Below are 21,316 nucleotides of genomic sequence, written 5' to 3' on the forward strand. Positions count from 1 at the left end.
AAAATTATAGCCCAAAGGTTTAAAATAGAACAAAATAAAGGGTTTACCAATAAAATTAGAGCAGGGGTGCTTTTAAGCAGCCCAAAAAATCTTTATGATTATTTGACCTGCCTCTATTTTTCAGAGGTACTCTACAGTAGTCCAGAAGTTTAGAATAGAACAAAATATATTAGTTTAACTGCTTTTGTAAATTTTACTTCGATTTCACGTTACAAGCAAGTTTACTTGCACTAAATTATTTGTTTGGTTTTGTGTTCAAACAATAAAACTAGAGCAGAGGTATTTTTTAGTAGCCTAGACAATCTTTATGATCATTTTATCTGCTTCTATTTCTCAGAGGTATTTTTACAGTAGCCCAGCAGTTTGGAATACAATAGAATTATATTTATTTCACTACTTTTGTAAATTCTACTTCGATTTAAGATTACAAGCAAGTTTAATTACACCAAGCTTTTTGTTTGGTTTGTCTTCAAACAATAAAATTACAGCAGAGGGTACTTTTTAGCAGCCCAGACAATCTTTATGATTATTTTATCTGCTTCTATTTCTCCGAGGTACTTTAATGTAGCCCAGAAGTTTAGAATACAATAAAATGTATTTATTCAACTACTTTGTGCACATTTTGCCTAGATTTCATATTACGAGGGTAGTAAGTTTACTGCTTACATTAAATGTTTGTTTGGTTTGTCCTCAAACAATAAAACTAGAAGAGGGTACTTTTTTTAGTAGCTCAGAAAATCTTTATTTTGAGCTACTCCTATTTCGCAGAGTTACTTATAGTAGCCCAGAAGTTTAGAATAGAATAAAATATATTTAACTACTTTTTGCACATTCTGCATTGATTTTTATCGTCTACCTTAATATTACAAAGTTAGTAAGTGTACTTACAATAATTTTTTGTTTGGTTTTGTCAAAAATATTAAACAAAGATACAAAATCAGCTTTATTAAGTCATCTCGAAGTCATTACGAAGCCACAAAAGACCACTGTTTATCCAAAGACTATACCACAAAGCCAAGCTGCTGTTTCCACTCAGCATCCATCAAGAGTTCTTTCAGAATCTAGCAACTTTAATCAGCAGCGTTTAAACTTCAATCCAACCTTGAGCAGACCAAGAATTGGACAAAGTCAGTACTCAAATCACCCTCTACTAGCATCGAGATGCAAACAATCGAACAGACAGCAGTACCAAAAGCAAATGAGAACAACCAGGATGTCATACTAAATGTCAATAAAAATTAATAGGGTAATATGGCTAACTGTATTAAAATATGGAAAGGGATTACTTCAGATAAGAAATTTTTAAGTTTGGTCTAAGGTTTTAATATTTTATTTAAAACAACGCCCTCTGAAGAGAGAGCACCAAAAGTTCTCATAGACCCAAACTGGTCGTATGACAAAAAAAAAAAAATTACTTGAAAAGTAATTAAAAATTACTATTTCTCCTTCTTCCCATACAAAAGGACAATTTATTTTTCGTAGTTTTTTGTATTTTTGAATTTAAAACAATTGAATTGCTTTATAGAAGCCACATATTTTAAGCTGGAAGACTATAATAGGTCAGTCCTCAAGCTCATTTTCAAGGGTTATGGCAAAATAAGATTTAAAAGTTGTCTATTTTGCTATTCCTGTTCACTAAAATTCTAAAAAATATTTAAAATTTAAGTACAGAACTTTTTTATATTAATTAAACTGTTTGCCGTTTGGTTTGAATAATATCTCGGCATTTATATTTACAAAAACTTTAAAACCAGCCCCAAATAATCTAATAACAGGAGGCTTTACTTTTGTCAATTTTTTAGAGGACCATTTACCAATTTCAAAATCATATTTACAATGTAAAGAAAATATTGTTTAAACATTTTCTTTGTTTTTTCTGCTTGGGATTTACTATAAATAAAAAAAAGGAAAAGTATACTTTCACCCCCACAAAATATAACCTTTCTTGGTTTTACGTTTGATTCGAACCTGATATATTTTGCACCTGCTGACAAAAAAAAATCTAATAGTATTCAGAACATCAAAAATAAAAGTACATGTAAAATAAGATCATTTGCAGCCTTAATCGGTCAGTTTGTAACAGTTCGTCCATTTATGGAAGTTAAATATGGAAAAGTATACTAAAAAAAAAAAAAAACAATATATAAATAAATACAAAAGAAAAGTAGCCTCTTTCTTAAACTAATAGTTATAACACTAAAATGACCATACCTAAATACTTAAAAATGATTACAATTGGTGGTTAAATAACATACCAATTAGTGAGCAAAATATAAAATAATCCAATTATGTACTTGAAATATTTTGCGATGCATATATCTTTTAGCATGGCGGGTATGCTGCATTGATAACAAAACTCATGGTTTTTGGAGTCATGAACAACAACTACATATAAATGTACTTCAGTTACTAGCAGCATATAGTGGCTCGAAATTCTTTTTCAACGAATATAGGAATTGTAACCTTTTGCTAGGAATAAATAACGCAACAGCTGTGTCTTGCATTAACAAGATGGGTAGTGTACAGTACTCAACATTTGCAGATAAGTTTAATAATTCTGTAAAAATAGGAATTTAAAAATTATTTTTGCATCTGTAACAGTAAAAAAAATGCTTTTGCCTGACTCGGAATCAAGATCTTTAAAAATAGAAACAGAGTAGGTATTCTTTAAGTGATAATTGTGTTACTATAATTTTTGAGCAGCTTCTTATTCCAGAAATCGATATGTTTGCCACATATCCTAAAAAAAAAAAAAAATGTGCAAGGTATGTAATTTTGAACCCTGACCCCGGATCAGAGAAAGCCAATGCCTTAACTCTAGATTGGCATGGATTTAAATTTTATGTTTTTCAGCCTTGGTACACAACCTTTGACCACCATACCTTACACAACCAAAAAGATAATTATGGACCTGATAAAAATTTAATCTAGAATTTTTTTTTGAGGTTTTATATCCAGGACATCCTTTGGGTTTCCATATTCTTGTCAGGCAAGCTTTTTAAGAAAAGGCATTCCTGAGGATTCCATCCCATCTATTACAACAAATCACTAAATCTGTATGATACAGTTTTCAAGAGATGGTGACGGTTTAGTATAAAATAATAACCATTTTGCTTATGAATTATCAAATTTTAATTTTATTAAATCTATCGTAGAACCGGATTAGAATTATAGCTCGTATTAACATTCACAGTGCTGCATTGGCGTTGATAGAAGATATCCTAGAATATTATAAAAACATTTTTAATTTTTTTTTACAAATGTATATATAACCTCAAACCTTAATTGCCCAAATATTAATTAACTTGGGACCCTCTACCAGTATTACTTTATTTAGAAACATTATTTCGTCTCACAAGTCTTTCCCTGAAAGATCTTACTTAGAAACTTGTAATGTTGATTGCACTCACTTCAGTTCAGAGGTTGCAAACCCTGTACCTAATAAAAATTCAGAATATTTTCATGGATCAAGATAAAATTGACATTTTGATATAACATAGGATAAAGACTTCCCCAAATAATAATAATAATAATAATAATAATAAATAAACAAATATCAACCTATTTAAAACAAAAAACACAGTTGAGAGTGTTTAGAGATTTCTAAAACATTCGTCCTCAATCGGAAGACAATTTGTTTATAACTAAAAACAAAAAAAAAGAGACGTATAAAGCAACATCTACCCAGGCGTTGAGTAGATAGATATAACATTTTTTTAAATTAAAAATATAGACACTAATATTTTTAAAGTGTATAGTGTCAGACATGCATCTACCTCAGCGGGAGTTAGAACTGGATTATAGAAGATATTAGAGAGACGGCGAGATGGACAGAAAATTCTCAAGTATTCAATATTTTTTATAATAAACCTCTAGCAAAAGGTTACGGACTCTTTGCAAAACCGTATTGTCTGGTGAGTCCATGTAATTGTATGTAATTGTAATTATATTACATGTGTAGGTTACTAATATTAGTAAGAACATTAATTTTCTTATTATGTTTATTTGTACCTGGTTGAAAGTACACATCTCATATAATTAAAATATAAACATGAATCTTAATTAATAATTGCTCTAATATATTAGTTAGGTATACATATGTATATATTTTGCGTAAAGTTTCTAAAAAAAAAAAAAATTGCTAAGTACTATTCATTTTTGGATTGCAATGTACTTTTGTTTATTTATCGCACAATATTGTTTAATCTTTCAACAGCCTACCATAAGTACAAATGTTCGAAATGTTATGTGAAGGACAATTAATTGATTGGTTGACTTACCTGTTAAGGAGGGACAATCATAATTGTCCTATCTTACATTTCGAACATTTGTACGCTCCCCCCCCCATTGATTCTTTTGAACCCACCCATGTCTTGTGCGATAAAAATAAAATAAAAAAAAAAACAGTGATGCGCGGACGTCACTTGTCAAGAAGCTTAATAATCTTCTTTTTCTTCTTCTGCTTCTTTAAACTGTGATCAGCGGCCCGAAAAGACCACTACCATAAGTACAAATGTTCGAAATGTAAGATAGGGCAATTATGATTGTCCCTCCTTAACAGGTAAGTCAACCAATCAATTAATTGTGGGATCCTCAATAAAGAACCATTTAATTTAAAGAAACAACTTAAATCCGATCTTAACGGAAATATGTAGAAGCTGAAATAAAAAAATGTATATGCGGATCTTTTTAAAAAATGTTAGTTCATTGTTGTACTAAAAATAACATTTATTAAAAATAAGATTTGGGCATACGCCACAATTCGAGTTTGAAATCAAGTTTACTTGACCTTTCGACTTTCACTTCGGAAATAGAAATAGTTATCAATATAAAAAAAAACATTCATAAGCAGATATATATTATGTGTCACCGGAAAGCGAAATAGGTAACGCACGACTTGGAGAACCTATAGTTTTCTAACTTCGTGTCTGGTGAAGCAACGCAGTTGAAACAAGCGGATATATTATAAATTGTGTCACCGGAAAACGAACAAGGTAACGCACAACTTGGAAGAGCCAATAGTTTTCTAACTTCGCTTTTGGTGAAGCAACGGAGTTGGAACAAGCAGATATATTATAATTGGATCACCGGAAAACGAAAAAGGTAACGCACAACTTGGAAGAGCCTATAGTTTCCTAACTTCGCTTCTGGTGAAGCAACGTAGTTGGAACAAGCAGATATATTATAATTGGGTCACCAGAAAGCGAAAAAGTTAACACAGGGCTTGGAAGAACCTATAGTTTTCTAATTTCGTGTCTAGTGAAGCTACGCAGTTGAAACAAGCAGATACATTACAATTGTGTCACCGGAAAACGGAAAAGGTAACGCATGACTTGGAAGTACCTATAGTTCTTTAATTTTGTTTCTGGTTGTAGGAACAAGCAGATATATTATGGTAGGGGAGCAAAGTATGCTAAATGTGCAGTCACTCGAGCGCTTTGGGGACCTATTGGGTTGTGATTATTAGGTCCTAAAACCAAAAAAAGTTAAGTAAAATTTTCCATTTTAGTGGGGACATTTTTTAATTTAATTTTCCATTTCCAACAATCTTTTTTCCGATTATAGCGCCATCTATCCATAATTCAAAAAAATGTTTCGAATAAAAGTTGTTTATTTTTATACAAACAATCCAAATCTGCAATAAGAAACGGGGGCTACCATTTAAGATTTTAAAGTAACTCCACCACCTCACCTCCGTGGGGGGTCGTGTTTGGAAGCATTCGATAGATTTTTCAAAAATATTGATAAAGTGTATTTTGCAGTTTTTCGATATGATGTTTATTTTGCGAAAGATCGCGGGATTTGTATTTAAAATTTTAAATTTACCCCCCACCCCTCTTCGTGGGAGGTCAAGTTTGGTATTTTTCGATACATTTTTGAAAAATATTGAACACGTAGTTTTTAGTTTTTCAATCTGACGTTCATTTCGCGAAATATTCGCTTTTTTTTGTGAAAGTTTTTGACTCACCCATTTCCGTACGCCCCGCTCAAATCGTCATATTTTTGAAATATAGACTCTTTTGCATGTACTTAACTTACCTTATCTTAATCTGACAATTTCGAGTATTTTTAAGGATAGATTTTTTTTCGGGCCCCCCTGAACGAACTCCCCTGTGTTAAGAGCCAATATATGGTGGAGGTAAATCTGCAGGGTACCACGTTTCTCCCCATATGATAATCTGACGCGCTCGAGTAACTGCAAAAATCCCCGCTTGGGCTCCCCTACCATTATATTTGTGTTGCCGGGAAGCGAAAAAGATAGTTCCCGAAATGTTCCCAAACTGTGGCTTTTTCCACATAAAATAGTAAATTGCATAAGATGACACAAGAAAATAGTTTCAGAACAATACCAAAATAAGATGTAGTAGAAGTACAGGACAGAGACATGATTATCTACAATTACTAAACGTTCGTAAGTTTCCTCTGGATCGCGGAAGGTTCGTCAAACTGAAAAATTTTAACGAACATTAACCGCGCCACGAACGCGCGGCGCTCACACGGCGCGGAGTTCGCGGCGCGGATATCTGTCTCCGCCTTTATGCGAAATCTTAAGCTTTTGTTATACAGAAAAAGGTGGCTAGATAATGTTGCTTGTTTATGAGTGCTCCGTGTATTTGTTAAATATTTTTTATGTGCATTATTTAAACTAGAATATTTTAAAAATATCTGAAACATATGGTTAAACTATTTATTTAATCCTCCAAATATTCCTATTGGGACGTACATGTACATTCAATATACACAAACACAACAATATATTATTCCTATGCTAATATTTTTTAGAAAATGCAAATAGAAATATTCTGTTTCTCTATTTGGAATGTTGACATAACGTGATATTGTTGTCAGCGTACTGTTTTAGGATAATGTTTATTTACCATTTTTGGAAAAGATAATTGCATAAAATTGGTTTCGATTTCGTCTGTGGCGACCTTTCCAGGTGTTTTTACAGTTACAACAGTTCATTATGTATTATAAAATTTAAATAATTATTATTTAGAGAAATTTAGTATCAAAATGATGTTAATTAAAAGAGAAAAATATACGACTAGCTCGAGCTGTAACCAATTAATTTAATTGTTTCGATTAATCTAAAGTTTTTCTTTTAAATTGATTTAAATTTATTGAAAATCGTGAATAGTAAAAAACATTTAAGTGTATAGTTAACAATTAAAAAACTTTAGTACTGCAAGAGTGACCACATTAATTTAATTTTAACTTTAGGTAGCATCATTAAAACAATTAATCTGGTCTGCAATAATAAAGTGACAAATAAATTTGTTATGGTATGTTAAACAGTAAATGGTTAAGTTCAATTAGTTACCACTATAAACAGCCCGGATTAACCGATAATAGTATAAAAGGCCCGGTTTCAGGTAAAATTTATTTTAGGCTTTATTATGGGAGTACCGTCTAGTCAGTGTTAATTGCAAAAGACCAACTCTGTCTACCTCGGTGGCTTATCGCTCCGGGTGGGTCTTAATAATGGGCCAGGTCAGATAAATTTAATAATATTTACGACCGCACTAATTGAATTCAAACCATTTACTGTTGAACAAACCATACCAACAGGTCCGATGCCAACGATACCCAGGTTGAAATAGAAGGAACCCAGGAAATAGTAACAATGAAAGTAGATTTCTCTAAGTTAGTGACCTTGAAATATATAAAGACAGGTAGATTGTCACTTTTGATGGTTGTATACTTACCTGGCGTAGGGGTTACCGTGATCAACTTTTGATGGTTGTGGATTCAACGAGGTGAATTTAAAATGACGTAATATACAGCAGTAGTAAATAGTTTAAAGAAGTCTTTATCAATATTGTGAAGTAAACAAGGGTTATACCCACTAACTCCAAAAAATAAGGCCCTCATCTTAAAGAAATGAGGACAAAGCACTAATAATCTAATACTAAAGTATCTGTGTACTAAGCAATCGAAAATTATGTAATAATTTCGTGACCAGACACCTCGTAACGCGACAGTTCGTAACCGGACAGTTGGTAACGGACAATTCGAAACAGCGACAGTTCGTAACTATACAAATTCGTAACGGACAATTCGTAACGTCTAAATTGAATTATTCTGTTTATTTTTGTTAACGTGGAAACTAACTGTTATTACACTTATAATTGAAATTATGTTTATCAATTTAACGAATCAGTACGGGGATAAACATGTTTAACACATTTTATATTTCGTGTTTCAGTGTATATTAAAACTCTTTAAACACAAACAAATATTTCAATACATACAAACTTTTAACAATATTCTTAAAAGTTTATTCCTCTTGTATATATGGATCGTTCACTCTTGCTAGAGTATAGGTCGCTTAAATACTATGAGCTCTTTTAATCCATTTCACGCGGTGGATTAGTCCGCAGTTTCCTTTAGGTCATCGTTCATAGGTTGTGATGGTTTTTTGCCTCGTCTACTATCTTCTTCCGCTCACTCCGGTCCTGAATCTTTTCTCTCCAGTTTGCAATGTCCATCTTTGATATATCGTCTAGCAGTTGATCTTCCCATCTTATTTTTGGTCTTCCTCTTGGTCTATTTGTTACTGGTCTCCAGTTCATTATCTTCCTGATCAGGTCTTCTACCCCTCTTCTTTTTGTGTGCCCAAACCATCTGAGTCTTTGTGCTTTAATGAATTTTACTATATCTTCTCCTTCAGATATATTTATTATTTCATGGTTCATCAGCTTTCTATATTCCCCTGTTTCTGTCTTCACTGGGCCATGTATTCTTCTCAAAATTTTTCCCTCAATTATTCTTAACTTTTCTTCGTCTTTTTCGTAAGGCACATTACTTCTGCTCCATAGGCTATCATTGGTCTAATTGCTGCTGTATATATTTTTGATTTTGTTCTTTTGCTCAGGTTTTTGTCCTTGAGTAGTCAGTGATATTTCCAATATACTCTATTACCTGCTTTATTTCTTTCGTTTATCTCTATACTCCTTCCGTTTTTGCCATCCACCATCACCCCCAGGTATTTGAAGCAATCTACTCTCTGGAATGTATTTTCACCTATCTTTATTGCTGTTCTTTATTCCTCTTATTGTTCCTTAAATTTGCATATGCTTAGACAAAGGTATAATGAAGTACTTAATTCCTGAAATCTTTAATCTGACAACCGTCTTTAGACATTCCAAACTTTTTAAATAAACATTTTGTAAAGAAAAGATTATAATTACCTGTTATTATAATAAACCTTGTGATTGGTAATAGCTTTGGGGTATCCATCAACGGTTATAGTTGATAAGAGGGATAGCTTGTAATACTTTAATAGGTACTTGGTTTAAATACTTATATTATATTCTGAAACACGACATATGAAATGCCTTAAAAATGTTTATCCTGATCCTGATTCGTTAAATTGATAAACATAATTTCATTTATAATTGTAATAACAGTTAGTTTTCGCGTAAACAACAATAAACAGAATAATTCAATTTGGACGTTACGAATTGGACGTTACGAATTGTCCGTTACGAATTTGTATAGTTACGAACTGTCGCCGTTACGAAGTGTCGCCGTTACGAACTGTCGCTGTTACGAATTGTCCGTTACCATCTGCCCGGTTACGAACTGTCGCGATACGAGATATCATGGAACCAATAATTCATATATAAAACGATAGGTTAAATTTATTTAAATTTTATTTTGTAATTTATAATAGAATTAAAATTTTTAAAAGCTATTAAATTGTTTAACCAATTAAAAAACTCTTGATATTAACTTCAAGAAAAACAAAGAGTATAAAACAACTACAAGTGATAAGTTGTATGCAACAGCACTGAATAATCCTGCAAAATCAATGCATGATATATTTGGCTTAATATGTAACACGTTTCCAGGAACTGCATTTACGAATGATCTGAACCTTTTTAAAGTCCACCCTGTGTTTTGTATTATTTGCGTGCTCGGCAAGAGCACAGGATTGTTTATACAAACTAACATCACTACAGTGAGAAACCAGGCGCTTCTTAAGGGAGCGTCTAGTTTGCCCTATATAACATGAGTGACATTTAGCACAAGGTATGTGATATACATATAACTTATGGCCGGTTTTATTAAGAGGGAACAGTAGCGATCAACAGGTAGCAAAAACGCGTTCCAAGATTGTGGCCGTAATTTTGAATATCTTTTCGAGATATTTGTCACACGTATTCGTAATATAATAGAGAATGGCGGTACAGAGCTAAATTTGAAAAATATATTATTATGTGGAAATTACTCTGCAATTAAATACAATATTAAAAAAACAAGCCTATACCGCCATTAAGAAGAAAAAAATAATAAACTTTTTTCAAATAAACTTTTTTATCCAATGCCTATATTTTGTGTCATAAAATTTTGTGTCCAAAATAACACAAAATCCAGACATCGGATAAGAAAGTTTATTTGAAGAAAGTGTATTGTTGTCAACGTACTGTTTTAGGATAATGTTTATTTGCCATTTTTAGAAAAGATAATTCCCTAAAATTTGTGTTGATTTCGTCTATCTGTGGTGACCTTTTCAGGTATTTTTACAGTTACAACAGTTCATTATGTAGTATTATAAAATTTAAATAATTATTATTTAGCGAAATTTAGTATCAAAGTGTTTTGCAATGATGTTAATTAAAAGAGAAAAACATACGACTAGCTAGAGCTGTAATTAATTTTAGAGTTTCTTTTAATTTAAAGCGTTCCTTTTAATTAAATTGTTGAATTTAATTAAAAGGAGTACGTAAAGGTTGGAGTAAATTCATTTTTTCACGAATAGGCGATTTTGGAAATAAACCCTGAAATAGGTCGGTTTTTATGTTGGTATTAAGATTATTTGGCATATCTAATGTGCAACGTGATATAGATCAGGTGAATGACCTGACTAGTGGTGCTGAACAACATTTATGCTTATTCATAAAAAAGATCATTACAAACTGTATGCAGCAGTTACAGAACCATTGCCCCTTTCCTGATATAGCTGAAGCACAACGCGAATTTATATTAGGAAAAGAATAGCGTGAGCAGATATTGAATACGAAACAGAGAAAAGAAAAATCGAGGGAATATAATATAACAATGCTGCTTTGTTTTTTAGATTACACAAACACTTTCAATTCAGTAAAATGGGATACCCTCTGAAGTATAATGGATAAGATGGGAGTACATAATCACGATCACCTGGTTAACCTAACACGGAATCTATGTTTAACGAATCCTTGAGAGGGTTGCATACTATTACCATTAATATATAACATATGCTGAACATGGCATGAAGAAATTACTAGGTGAGTAGGATGGAGGAATATTTATAGGAGACAGAGAAATCAGTAACCTGCTATGCGCAGATAGCAAACTTGTACTAGCAACGAAGTAAGTCGAAATGATTACCATACCTAGCGACTAAGCCAGATAAGCGAAGAATTCGGACTTTACATCAACACCGGAAAAACAAAAATAATGATGTAGTCAGGGAAAATAGTAGTCGACCGCAGAACATAAACCAAGGGGAGAATATTGAAGTAGTAGACAGATTAAGAGTATAATTACGTAGACTTGCGATGGCTCGAACCGCAATAGCTATGATAATTATTATAATATGAAAATACCTAAAAATAACAAGGGATACTATCAAAAGAACTCGATAAAGGTTAGATCAGAGCTTTTGGCTCTATAGAAGAATTCTACGCGCTTCCTGGACAAAACTAGGCTGTTAAAAAATTAAACCAAGGATACCTAAATTACCTCGGCCATATAGTCAAAAGAATGGGGACCATGAAACTATTGGTGGTAGAAGGAAAGGTGACTGAAGACTAACTGGAAGACCTCCAACACCACGATGGGTAGACCAAATAAAGGCCGTGGTGGGAAAATTCCTACGAGAAGGAGTCCATCTGGTACAGAATCGCAGCCAACGGATTTAAGCTAACAATATTTAGAGCATTACGACCAGCAACTACAAGATTCTTTTGTAATAATCACAAACAATAATTTGAAATCGGTTGCTGGAATAATGAGAAACAAGCCTGAATTGTAGGGAAAATTATTATAAATATTATATTTGCCAAAAAACTTTACATGGACCAAATATATTTCAACTGAACCAACATCGTACAAAAGAACAAATACTTCTTCAAACATTTTAATACTATGTAGTCCGAAAATTTTATAAGACGAAAAATAAATAGATAATCTACGTGAAATGCTGTAGAAGAGCCTTACAAAGTATTCCACATATCTCTATCTTATACTCTAAATGAAATTCAAGAATTTAATTTAGAGCGATAGTTAAGTAGTTAACTAGAAGTTGTATCGTATGCAGGAAACTTCTTGACTACCCAGACAATCCCACAACATTAAATTCCGATATTAAATTTCCCCCAAAATTTAATTATTAAGGTGAAAACCAGGAGCAAGAACAGGGCACTTGTAGGCTTATTTATGGATTTCGAAGACCAGTCCGGAAACTAGTTTCCCACTGCAAAACACTTCGAACCCCTTCCCTTACTTCTGTTTACATTATTTCTATATACAGGGTTGTAACTAGTAGTATGTATGTACATATAAGTCATTCATTATAATATGATCCACGGAAAATTATGGTTCAGATTGTTATTTTGAGCCATCAATAAATCGTAGCTACAGACCATTTTTTAATTAACCTTCGGATGACCAAATTTTGACCCCAATGCATGTTTTTATTTAATAAATTCAGAAATATTTTCAATTTTAAACTCATTATTTTTTTTTATTTGACTTTAATGTCATTCTAGATACCCTTATATCTTGTAATAAAAAAATACCTATATTTTACGAAAAAAATTTTTTTTTCTGATTTGGGGTCAAAGACGAACTCCCTTGGCCTTCCATATTCGAATTTTATATTAAGTAAATACGGTCTATTATGTCGAATTGTATGTAAAAAACATTCCAATATTGAAACAGTTATTTTTCTAACAAGTGCAGAAAGTCGTTCTTTTCCGCACGCGACTGCAGTTTGCCGAACGACGCGAAGCGGGAGTTCTGCAAGCAGTCGAGTGCGGAAAAGAGACTTTCTGCAAAAGTTAGGAGCAATATTTTTTCTAAGAGTCTTTAAAAAATTACCAAATCTTAATCAATTAATTTAATTAATATGATTATTTCATTCATAGGAGATTCTGACCAATAGAAAGCTACAGACATGCAAATTAAGGTGATAATTTTTGATAATCTCCCGTCGTTAAAGATATTACGTCAGATGCCCTTCGTTGCTACGAAAAAATACATTCAGTGACATTAATGACAAATGTTTTAAAAATTATAAAAGTGATGACTTTCAACCGTCAAATACATATTTATAACAACTGTGTGTTTAATTTCACTAATTGGTACTTACATATATAAATTACAATAAAATTTTGGTTTTGAACAGTTTTATTCATGAAATAATCGGAACAAATTGCACTCGAACTCTAAAATTAATATAGAATTTTTGCCCTCGTGACACTTTGACATAATTTCACTCGAATCGGCTCGTGAAATTAAAACTGCCAAAGTGACACTCGGGAAGAATTCAATAATTTTAGAGCTCTTGTGCAATTACTACTGAAAATATATACACAAATTAATTCTTTGACAAGGTTGTCAAAACCAAACTTTCAATATAATTAGTTAGCATGACGACGATCTTGGTTTCCATGACGATGATTCAAAACGACTGTTATTGTCTACCGATTTGACTTTCGAATATTATGTCAAAATAATTTTATTTCATCGAATTTTCGCGTTAATTTCATTAAAACAGGAACACAATAAGATATATTTGAAATAAATTAGTAAATAATATCTAAATATTAGTTTATTGCATGTATTATAATTACTTTAAGGCCATATTAACATATCTAAATTAACACGCGTGCGGAAAAGTAAAAACCGCGTGCGGAAAAGTAAGACGCGTGCGGAAAAGTGAAACTTTCTAAACTAAAATGCGTGCGCGAAAGTAGACATTTTTGCACGCTCGTAGAAAAAAATATTGTTTGTTAAACCTGTGGCGACGTAAATTAGTATATTTTTAAATTTCTTTATTTCTAAGTTCAAAACGATGATTCCTGTTTTTGTTCAGTTGTAATTAAAAATATGTTTTACTAATGTTTATTTACCATTAATTGATACAATTTTATGGTCGAAGCGAAGATCGGTGGGATATACGCATTTTATCAATGAAATTCGATATTTTGAGGACATTCCAGAAGCCGCTACAGTTAAAATGCTTTAACAACCCATCAATCATTCAGAATTAGTCGACGGATATTAGTACAGTTAAAATAATTAAGACGATAACTGGACGATAATGATTTAATGAGTGAAATTTATAGTCTTTCTACTTTAATGACAAAAAACAGGCTCATTAACAGAACCCAATTAAAAATTATTTTGCACATCATTATTTGAAACATTATTTGGTTGAAAAATCTCATTTTTCTTGGCAAAAAATATATTAATTTGTCTGTACTAAATTACAGTTCTGTTTATCTTAAAATGGATATGTTACTATCAACATTCACGCAGTGTTGCCAAACTGAATTTTGTTATTTTGAGTGTAAATTTCCCCAGCGATCTCCGAGGGTACAATAACATTAAAATTATGAATACATTATTTTATTTCTTAAAACAGCTTAATTTTTGTGTCAATTTTCATTTCCGACTGGGGTCATTTTTGACCCCCGTTGGTAATCCGTGTAACAAAAAAAGGTAGGTCATCGGAAGGTTAAATTGTACATTTGGAGTATTCCTTCCTTCAACACAATAACATATGATCATCAACCTGTACGCATCCACTAGAGGATACAGGTGTCCCTTAGCTCTTTCCATCTGTCTGTATCTTGTGCGGCTTATCTTTCACTTCTAACACGATTCAAGTTAATGTGGTTGGTGGGCATCTTCGGCTCCAAAGTGCTTCTTGTCTTAGTTTCCAATACGTTTTGTCCATCGGTTGCCTGATAATCTGGCGATGTGTCCTACCCAATTCCATTTTGTCGACGCGAGTTTTTCGATATTATCTGTTGTTTTTGTTCTACGACATATTTATTCGTTTGGTATTCGGTCTTTCAGAGAGACACTCAACATCTGGCGCTCTATAGCTCTCTGAGGCATGCGAATTTTGTTCACTACATTTTTTATTTTGTGAGTGTTAATGTTTCTGTGAGTGCAGGTATCACAAACTGATGGATATTTTTCTTTTTAAGGCATATGAATAGGTCAGATTTAAATACATAGTTTAATTTACCGAACTCTGCCCAGTCGAATCCTATGCGACTTAGGAGCTCATATAGCTGGTTATCTTTGTCCAACCTTGGTTATTTTTACCCTTAGTAATATAGCACCTCCCAACCTGCGCTACGAACATGCATTGGTTAAAGAATATAATAAAATAATGGAGAGTCGCCAGCTTCTAGTCCACAACGACATCCCCGATATTCTTGGAAACCGTTTCCGATCCAGGTTACCCCCTCTTTAATCTACTTAATTTTGACTTAAATACGCGATGGAGAGAAAATTGGGAAAGTAAGACAGATCCGCATTACCATGATCTACGGGACATCAGAAAAACCTGGCGAATTTGAAGGTCCGGGTAAGATATGGGCAGCCCTTAATTGAATCAGAACAAACTGTGGAAGATGCGCCGACTCCCTCTACAGAGGGGGTAAACTTCCCACGCCTTCTTCTTCTAGTATTTCATTCTGAGTTTAACTTTTTCAAAAATACTTTTTAGTTTTCTCAGGATTCGAAAAAAATTAATATATTTTAACAGCATTGGGACCAAAATTTTGCGCTTAATCCCTTAATAGTAAAACAAGCAGATCAAACTAACAGCATGGTTTGTAGGTTTTTCTAATTCTAGTTTTTTTATTTAAAAATTATTAATATTATCTAGTTAAAATGGAGATATTATTTAGTTATTTATAATACTCCCATGTTTATTTTTAACCGAAATGAATTTTTTCTACCAGCGTGCAAAAATGTCTACTTTCGCGCACGCATTTTAGTTTAGAAAGTTTCACTTTTCCGCACGCGTGTTACTTTTCCGCACGCGTGTTACTTTTCCGCACGCGGTTTTTACTTTTCCGCACGCGTGTTAATTTAGATATGTTAATATGGCCTTAAAAGTAATTATAATACATGCAACAAACTAATATTTAGATATTATTTACTAATTTATTTCAAATATATCTTATTGTGTCCTGTTTTAATGAAATTAACGCGACAATTCGATGAAATAAAATTATTTTAACATAATATTCGAAAGTCAAATCGGTAGACAATAACAGTCGTTTTGAATCACCGTCATGAAAACCAAGATCGTCGTCATGTTAACTAATTATATTGAAAGTTTGGTTTTGACAACCTTGTCAACGAATTAATTTTTGTATGTATTTTCATATTAATTAAATTAATTGATTAAGATTTGGTAATTTTTTAAAGACTCTTAGAGAAAATATTGTTCCTAACTCTTGCAGAAAGTCTCTTTTCCGCACTCGACTGCTTGCCGAACTCCCACTTCGCGTCGTTCGGCAAACTGCAGTCGCGTGCAGAAAAGAATGACTTTCTGCACTTGTTAGGAAAATAACTATTGTAAAAAAGTTTTATAAAATTTTACCAATATTCCGCAGACTTTGACTAACAACTACGGTTATTACAAAATATTCTTCATCTTTATCAGAGCCAATACCCTTACTAAGAAGATGACCACAAGAAGAAATGTTAAAGGACCCGGCACACATCTTATTGCAAATATAATGTCGATCAAATGAAATAAAATTCACATGAATAGATTGGTCTTCAAATTATAGGCATTTTATACCAATGCGCCAACTCCGAATTTTAATTAATAACGGCGTAAATTATGATTAAAGTTTATCGAGATCACATTTTTGAAGTCCATAAAACTGTCACCCATAAATACTATTAGTGTAGTGGCTACTGACAAGAGCTTATCCAGCGTGAGATAAGCGGATTAGAGGAGCTGTACAGTTCTGTACGCCTGGCCAAATTATACTTACTTTATTATCTATTAGCCTCTGTCTTAAAAATTATGAAGTGACGATTCCGAAAATCTTTTCTTTTTTTTTTGGCTCATTTAAATTCCCATTTCAGATTTAGATTTATATTTTAGATTTATTTATATCAATTTTAACTATTTATAATGGGAAATAAGCCACAATATTATTAAAAAATGATTTTTATTAACGTTTCGACGCCCAAATCGGGTGCCGTTGTCAAAGTACAAAATACTATTAACATAAACAAAAATGTTGTTGCTTAGTAAAAAAATTCTTCTAATAATTTATTTAATTTGACTCATTTATATCGGCAATTCAGATACATATGATACATTTTAAAGTAGAAAACTTTAAAATGATATTGCCAATATTTATGAGTTGCGTTCCTGGGACCACTTTACTGAAAGATAGTTCATTCGATTACATGAAATTAACCCCAACTCAAGAATATCCGTCACAAAAAAATCATAGCATGTGATCTGTCTTTAAAAAGACAACCACATGCAACGGTGACATTAAAATTCTCGCGTTAGAGATCTCATAGTAAATCACGAGGGAAAACCAGGAAAAACCTCGTGATACTATCCCGACATCGCAAGTATTTGGTCTTACATTTAATTTACTCTCAAAATTAATACCAAATTCTGACTTTACTATAATTTTGTTTAAATTATAAATAATATCAATAATACATGGATATATAAGTAATACTAAAATATAAAATATGTACTAACTCGACTATTGACTTACTAATGGTGGTATTTTCTTTCTATTGACTTCCTCTTTCAGTATGGGTATCCACATCCTACTGTGAGAATTGGGTATTAATTTTGAGAGTAAATTAAATGTAACACCAAATACTTACGATGTCGGGATAGTATCACGAGGTTTTTCCTGGTTTTCACTCGTGATTTACTGTGAGATCTCTAACGCGAGAATTTTAATGTCACCGTTGCATGTGGTTGTCTTTTTAAAGACAGATCACATGCTATGATTTTTTTGTGACGGATATTCTTGAGTTGGGGTTGATTTCATGTAATCGAATGAACTATCTTTCAGTAAAGTCGTCCCAGGAACTCAACTCATAAATATTGGCAATATCATTTTAAAGTCTTCTACTTTAAAATGTATCATATGTATCTGAATTGCCGATATAAATGAGTCAAATTAAATAAATTATTAGAAGAATTTTTTTACTAAGCAACAACATTTTTGTTTATGTTAATAGTATTTTGTATTTTGACAACGGCATCCGATTTGGGCGTCGAAACGTTAATAAAAATCATTTTTTAATAATATTGTGGCTTATTTCCCATTATAAATAGTTAAAATTGTAAAAATGCCACAAGAAAATAGTTTCAGAACAACATTATTTATATCAATTTACGCCGATATTATTGAAAATTCAGAGTTGGCACAATGATTGTCATTTCGAAACCAATATACTCATGTAAGATTTATTTAATTTGAGCGGCATTATATTTCCCATAAGATGTGTGCGGCGTCTGTCGGTTAACCTTATTGCTCATTGACATAGTCAATTCTGCCTCTTGAGGGGCTATCCTAGTGTAAAAGTATGACATTCATATACTTTTTTTGGGAATTTCTGAAATAAAAAGTTCTGTACCAATTGTTTTGAAAATTTGCATGAGTATTCATTATATAGGGTGTCCCAGAAGTAGCGGAACGGTCGAATATTTCGCGAACTAAACATCGGATCGAAAAACTTAAAAATACGTTTTCAATTATTTTCAAAAATCTATCCAATGACACCAAACACCCATCCCCACTACACCCCCTGGAGGTGGGGTGGGGGGTAACTTTAAAATCTCAAATGGAAACTTCCAGTGTCTCTTGCAAATTTGGATTCGTTACATAAAAGTAGGTAACTTTTATTCAAGACATTTTTTCGAACTGTGGATAAATGGCTCTATAATTGGGAAAAACGATTTATCCTGATACCAGAGGTAAATTATACAAACGGTTTAATATCTCACGAAATACACTTCCAAATGAGAAACCAAAAACAGATTTTTAATCTTTTTCGAAAACCTATCGAATAACATCAAACATGACCCACCAACCCACCCCATGGAGGTGGGGTGGGGGTAACTTTAAAATCTTAAATAGCAACCCCACTTTTCATTGCAGATTCGGATTCGTCATAAAAAATTAAGCAACATTTATTCGAAACATTTTTAAAATTTCTGATAGATGGCGTTAGTAAATCATATTTTTCCAATTAAAGCGCCATCTATTAACAATTCTAAAAAATGTTTCGCAAAAATATTGCTTAATTTTTCATGACGGATCCGAATCTGCAATAAAAAGTAGGGGTTGCTATTTAAGATTTTAACCCACCCCACCTCCAGGGGGTGGATTGGAGGCTCATGTTTGGTGTTATTTGATAGGTTTTCGAAAAAGATTAAAAATCGGTTTTTGGTTTCTCATTTGGAAGTGTATTTCGTGAGATATTAGACCGTGTCTATAACTTACCTATGGTATCAGGATAAATCGTTTTTCCCAATTATAGCGCCATCTATCCACAGTTCGAAAAAATGTCTTGAATAAAAGTTGCTTACTTTTACGTAACGAATTAAAATCTGCAAGAAAAACTGGGGGTTTCCATTTGAGAATTTTAAGTTACCCCCCACTCCACCTCCAGGGAATGTAATGGGTGTTGGTGTTCGGTGTCATTGGATAGATTTTTGAAAATGATTGAACACGTATTTTTCAGTTTTTCGATTCGATGTTTAGTTCGCCGAAATATTATATAATACACCTTATATAATACACACATAATATAATACACCTTGTATACAGAAGTATGTACAATATGTACACACAAAACAATGTTCATAAAAAAATATTGAAAATTAAAAAATTTATGCGCCATTTACTGGTACCGTGAAAATAAAAACATGGCCCCATATTCTGCCGTAATTGGGACTAATAGAGATCCTGAAACATAAAATTTCAAAGTGATTATTGAAATATAAGTTATTTCCTATACCATTAACTAGAATTTTTGAAAAATATTAAAATTTGGAAAAATTACGAAGTGTTATTTTTTTTTAAATTAGCTAAAACATTTTCAGTTTCAAAAACCGCCAAAATAACATTTTTTATCCGATCAAAAAACCCCTAGTTAATGCTATAGAAAAAAGCTTATATTTTAACAATAACGTTGAAATTTTATATTTCAGGATCTTTATTAGTCTCGATCACTGCAAATAGTGGAGCTATGTTTTTATTTTCACGGTGCTAGTAGATGGAGCATAAATTGTTTAATTTTCAATATTTTTTTATAAAAATTGTTTTACAGATACTTCCTTTTATAATAAATGCTCATGAAAATTTTCAAAACAATTGGTACAGCACTTTTTATTTTATAAATTCCCAAAAAAGTATATGAATTTCGTACTTTTACACTAGGATAGCCCCTTAAAACAAGTAACATAAAATGCTGTAAATGTCTGTTTCTATTTTATCCTATAACCTTACAATAATTCTTCCTATCTGACCACCACATATTAAAAGAGGCTTCACTCTATAATCTTTTCATACAAAACCAACTTGGATAATATACACACCCGGAGCAGCTCTGTTCAGTGAGCCATCAGCTTCAATTTCATTTAACAAAATCTCCAATAAACAAATAATACATATTTTGTAAACATACCTCTATAATGAATAAAAATAAATAACTAATAAATACAACATCACTTATAGTTGGACAAACAATCACATCATTAGTTCTTTCCTATGTTTTAACAACAATAGTTTTTTTTCCGAACAATTTTCTCAAGAAACACTCCACAATTTTCGATATGTAATAAGCTGTTAACCGCCACACAACATAGCCTAATAGTATAGGGTGAGGTAGATAACTGGCCTATTAGAATTATTTCGAGAACTAAAGGAAACAGAATCATGAAAATTGGAATGAAGGGGTTTTGAAGGATGATCTATTAAATGAAAATATTTTTATCTCTTTGCAACTTCCGGTTATACCGAAAGTTGCTTATAACTTCGTTTTTTTTAAATGGGACACCCTGTATATTTTTAAATTTTTGAATTCTCCTCAATATCTTCTTTCTTAAAATATGAGGTTTTGTGATATTATACAGGGTATTTTAAAAGATATTTACGTTTTTTTATTAATTTCGTAGCAACATTCGCACCCTGTAGAATTGTAATAGTTTGACATTATAAACTCTGCTTACGTTTAAGTGATTTTTAATATAGTCTAATAATGTCAAAAATCATTAGTATAGCTAATTTTTAAA

Source organism: Diabrotica virgifera, chromosome 9, assembly GCF_917563875.1.
Source record: "Diabrotica virgifera virgifera chromosome 9, PGI_DIABVI_V3a".
NCBI classification, from domain to species: Eukaryota; Metazoa; Arthropoda; class Insecta; order Coleoptera; family Chrysomelidae; genus Diabrotica; species Diabrotica virgifera.